This window comes from Cyprinus carpio, chromosome A9 (genome assembly GCF_018340385.1).
Source record: "Cyprinus carpio isolate SPL01 chromosome A9, ASM1834038v1, whole genome shotgun sequence".
Lineage (NCBI taxonomy): Eukaryota > Metazoa > Chordata > Actinopteri > Cypriniformes > Cyprinidae > Cyprinus > Cyprinus carpio.
In genome coordinates this window covers 16,395,480-16,400,709 of record NC_056580.1, presented here as the reverse complement: position 1 = coordinate 16,400,709, position 5,230 = coordinate 16,395,480, and positions in this window count along the sequence as shown.

Genomic DNA, 5,230 nt, shown 5'->3' with positions numbered 1-5,230 from the left:
ATGCCCCGTGAGAGCGACGAGGGAGGAACTATTATGGAACGCCGTCTCCGCCTGTGTTGCGGGCCTCCTGAAACCTGTTGACGACAGTGCTGACTGCGTCGCCGAACAGGCCAGAAGGCTTGATTGGTGGGGCGTCCCATAAGGCAGACCCTGTCCCGCTCTTTCTATTCGGACAGGGCAGCCATAAGTGTCTCTCCGCGGCCACCATAGCTGCCATGGACTGCCCAAATCGCTCGGGCGGTCTCTTTGGTGGCGGCGGAGGGAGAGATCATCATACGGTCCTCCTTCTTAACTCTGAAATGTCGTGGGACTTGATCTCCTCTCCCTCGTCTAGCTCCTTAAGCAGGGTCGGCTTGGTACACCTGTATAACACCGCCATGGTGTGCAGACACGCACCAGCCTGACCTGCTGCCCGCATATACCTTTGCCCACCAAAGCCGATGTTGTTCTAAGCCGCTTGGAGGGCCAATGTCCGGGGCCTTCAGAGACGATGCAGTACCGGGGGACAGATAGCTCGCGAGTCGTCTGTTTTCCACCCGACGCATCGTTCTGTATTGTAAGCCGTGCTCTCTCCCATCCCCACCACATTGCCTTAGTAATCGGACGAGGGGGATGTATAGGCGGGGCTGAAAACGGGCGTTTCCACGATCTAGCGATCTCTTCATGCAGATCGACAAAAAAAAAAAAAAGCAGAACGGAAGGCCCCGGCTAGGAGGTGGTTGACTCAGAAAGTGTTCATCAAGCTTGCTTTTCTGTGTTTCAGTCGTTTTCTCGGCGGGCCAATCGATGCTTCATTTGGCCACCACGCGAGTCACCACCTCTAAGAGCTCCTCATACCGTGGCGAGTGGGGTGGCGAATCCCTATCGACAGATTCCACATCAACCTCCGATCGTTTTCAGGATCGTTTAGGTTCATTAGTTAATTTCAAAGAAATAATCATTTTAAAAAGTCTGCAAAAAACTATGAATTAGTAGCTCAAGACAGGATTGATAAAGCACGCTAAATGTAAACCCTTGAAAACAAGGTTCAACAGCTGGTAAGGGGGGAAAGCGATTTGCCTCCAGGACATGGGAAATTGAACAAACACAGAAACTTATGAATGTGTTTGAACGTGTGAACAACAAACATGCTATTTCAGAAGTGAGGGATAAATCCTCTACATTTTAAAAAGTTACAATTATTTTCATTTTGTTTTGTACTGCTAAAGTGGCCCAGAACAAAACAAGTTAGAGAACCACTGATCAAAAAAAGGTATACTTTTCTATCTTATCTACTTCATCAAATAGTGCATATTTATCATATTAAGAGACAGAAATGCACCCTTTAGGTGTGAATAAGGCACAAATGTTTACTTTTCAGGAAACTGCCTTAGTGACATTTGTTCCACATTTTTATCTGACAGGGTGTTTAGTACCCAATACCCAGCGCTATCATTATGAATCAGATAGAAGATAGAGAGGTTGAATGTGTGTGCATTGTTTTTACAGAAGTAATCAGCGAAACAGGATGAGTAGTAGACTCTGGCGGGACAGTCCGTACGATTCACCCTCTAACTCCGTGCAGATGAATGGGACCGCCACACTCTGCCAGCAATTGGATTATATGGAGAGCCTTTCTCCTCAATGAGTGCTTTGGTAATGCAATCTGCTTACACTGCCCCACTGCGAGGGATGAGCAGAGCGAGCAAAAATGCCGTGGCACCAAGCATACGTCCCCTTTCTGATGTGACGGATGACTTTGATAGCATAGGTGCCTTTGGAGACAGGCACTCCCTCACATGACAGCACAGGGTAAGTGACATAGAATGGCATGTATATTTCTCAAGCACTGACACGGCTCCCTGCCACATTAAGGCTAGAGCTCTATAAACCCTTGAAATCCATCTCTCACCTTAAAAGCCAGATATTTATTAGATGCTGTACAGTTTTGTTATGCTAGTGATTAATGGTTTCAATTTGTCATTGGAAATATGTGTAAATAGGTAGCCCAAAAATGCAAAAAAACAGTGGCCTGAAAGGTGCCTAGCTCAAGTTTGGTGTCTGACGCTCAAATGTCACCAATAGCTTATATAATAGTGTTGTCAAATGATTAATCGCGATTAATTGCATCCGAGCTACAATCCATCATGCTACCTAAGGGTCGCAAAACTCTGGTACTACTTTTGGTAGTAACTAGGATAGCAAAGTCCACTAAAGGAGGTAGAGCTTTTTCCCCATTTTGGGTCCCAAACTCTGGAATAGCCTTCCTGATAACGTTCGGGGTTCAGACACACTCTCTCTGTTTACAATCTAGATTAAAAACACACCTCTTTGGCCAAGCTTCAAATAATGCATCTCATAATCTTGTACTGCAGTTATATCTGATCAAATGCACATTATTATTTTTTAGCCATGGGTTAAACTAATTGATTTTGCTTGGTTGGAACAGCAGCTACACGTAATTATGTCTCTATTTTTTTCTCTGTATTGGACATCCTGTGGTAACTAGGATTTACACAAGCTTCAGTCTGGATCCAGAACACCTGAAAAGAGATGATGCCAACCCCCTCAGATGACCTCAGATGAAACAACATACAGAACTACCAATTTTGCCATAAGTTTGAATGCAACATATAATAATTGCTAATAATATAATAATTATAAAAACTTAATAATTGCTATAACAAAAATTAAATTAATTGATTTTTTTCCATACATTTCTGCCATATGTACATTATCTGACAGTCACCACTGATAAGCTACTATTAAATATATTGTAGAAACTTAATTTTCTGTAAAGTTGCTTTGCAACTATTTGTAATTGTGAAAAACGCTATTTACAAATAAAACTTGAATTAAACTGAAAATTGAAATTTTGAACTCCTAAAAAATGTTCATCAAATGTTGACCATGCTTTGGCCAAAAGCTTTTTATGAGGCCAAACCATTCTTGTATAACACATCAATGAATTTGATAAAGGTGACGCCAAACAGGAAGTGGCATAGCATTGTCCATCCCAATCTCATGACAATTCATACATATTTGACAAGGTGGCTAATTCGTATGAATTTGTACGACCTCACTCGTATGAATTCATATGATTTGTGAAAACTCATACGCATTTTAACAAAAATTACTAGCTGATGTAACATTTTAAAATGTATTTTGCAGCATTTCTCATAAAAAAAAAAAAAAAAAAAAAAAAAAATTAAAATAATTGTTTGCAAAGGGACTTTGTTAACCTCTAATTAAGTCAGAAATATTAATTATGAATCCTGAATATAAATCTGTGACTGGCCATCCAGGGTTTTTCCATGTCTTGGCTCAATTTGGAAACAGATGAATAGATAAATGGAATATAAATTTTATTTTGGTGGAATATAAATGCTGTAAACCAAGTGCACATTGCATTCTCCTCACAAACCCCATTTGGGAAACTTTGGGGTTATACCAACAAAAGTCATTTTTTAGGTTAGAAATAGGTAGAAATAGCTCAGTAAGATAATTTCATATTTTCACAAATATGTTCACTCATTCTAGAACCACCCATGGTCACCTCTGTCTTTTCCGTGTATTTTTCTGAAGGGCAATAATGACTATTCACTCTGATTTATAACACCACAAAAATGTCTCACAGAGGAGACAGTAAACAAGTCTGCAGTTGTGACTTCCCCATCAACTCTTGTCCATGCTTCTTTCTGTCACACGGGACCAGGCCTGCCCTCCGCCATGGTCATTTTCCCATTAATGTAACAGACATCATATATAGAATACTGAGAGACTAGAGGGCTTTAGTGAATGAGAACTTTTATTCACTCTCCTAAGAATCTCTGGCACAGCTTCCTCTCCAGCAGCAGCAGATAATACGCCATATCTCCATTCTGGATCAAATCCCTTCATGTTTCAAAACTAACATTAACTAATGGATTTCCTCCTATCAAATAATCATCTCTCTGAGCTTTTTTTTCTTCCTTTCTCCCTAAGATGAATATAATTGAATATACAGGTTGTCTGACAGTGTTGGCTACAAATCTTCCTCAGAGAACAGGAGTAGAAGGACGTTGGCCTGATTACTATCTGCGTCTGGTCTCATCCAGCTGTGTGGTGGGCAGGTTGAGACCTTTTATCATCCGGCAGGAGGTCCCAGTTGACCTTGATTTCTTTGGCAGAGTGACAGGAGGGAACTGTTGCTGCATCAAGAGTTTACCAATAAAGCCTCACTCTACAAGAAAACAGAACTGATCTCCAGAATTGTTTACATGCTCTTTATTTAGCCAATGCTTAGACAAAAGACATGTACACTTCCTCAAAAATTTACTTGTCCCTGGAGGGCAAAAAATAAATACGATAAGTCTGGGTCTGCACAGTCTCTCAGACAGTTGTTAAACAGCGGAGTCTCTTTTAATAGCAAAACTGTAAGTTTATCTGCTTCAGAACAGTGACTATTTATTACCGCGTCCATACTGAGAATTTTATATAGCTTTCCAGTATATTACTGAAAGATTGTGGGTTAGCACTGAAAACAATGTTTCTGTGTGCAATGTGTCTGTACTGGTATTGTGTTTGCATGCAGATATACTGTATAGAGAAGGGGGGGGGGGGGTAAGCACGCAACGCTTTTTCATAGAATGATAAAAGGGAAATAAGTTGAAAAAATGGAAACTACTGCTGATTATATTAATTTGCTTGATGTTTTTTTTTTTTTTTGCTGTTGTAGGCCGTAAAGCACCTTTCAAATAATTGTGGCACAGGTGATTGGTGGACAGACTAAGAACTACATTCATAGCCAGGCATTTCCAGGAAAAGAACTGCAACACCTTAGAAAGTGTTGTTAATCAAGCCATAATTGTTTGGCATTTATATATACTCATATCAGCAAACGACTCAGCAGCATGCACACACACACACACTTTAATAATTACTTTTATTATATTTTTAAAATATGTACATTTAATAATTACTTTTATTATATTTTTAAAATATGTACAAACACACACAAACACACACACACACACATATATATATATATATAATATGCATGTATACACACACACCACACATATATATATGTATATGTATGTACGACACACACACCCACATATATATATGTATATGTATGGATACACACACACACACACACACATATATATATGTATTTGTAATGTATAGCACAACACACACACACCTAGACAACCCACATATAGATATAAATAGATATATATATATATATATAATATATATATATATAAGA